Here is a 336-nt window from a genome sequence, read left to right on the forward strand (position 1 = left end):
CTGAAGCCTCACCAAAAAAAAAAATTCCATGCTCCCTTCATTATTACCACAAAGAGTGGATACAATAACTCAATTGAAGGAAATTGAAAGAGAGAAACTGAGACAGAAGTTTCTTCATTATTTTAAGTTTTCCTCCTAAGTCTCACAGACAGCTTTTCTGGGAAGTGACTCAGTATTTTTCATATAAGGAACTGAACAGAGGACAAATTTGGGTTTGGTTATCAGCAGGTTCTCCTTCTCCCCCTCCCCCAGCCGTGAGAGTACGACAAAAGGTCAAGTGAATACAAAATTCCAGGCAACTCATTTTAAGCTTTAAAAGCAAGACACAGAAACCAG

The sequence above is a fragment of the Calidris pugnax genome, unplaced genomic scaffold (assembly GCF_001431845.1).
Source record: "Calidris pugnax isolate Ruff unplaced genomic scaffold, ASM143184v1 scaffold118, whole genome shotgun sequence".
Lineage (NCBI taxonomy): Eukaryota > Metazoa > Chordata > Aves > Charadriiformes > Scolopacidae > Calidris > Calidris pugnax.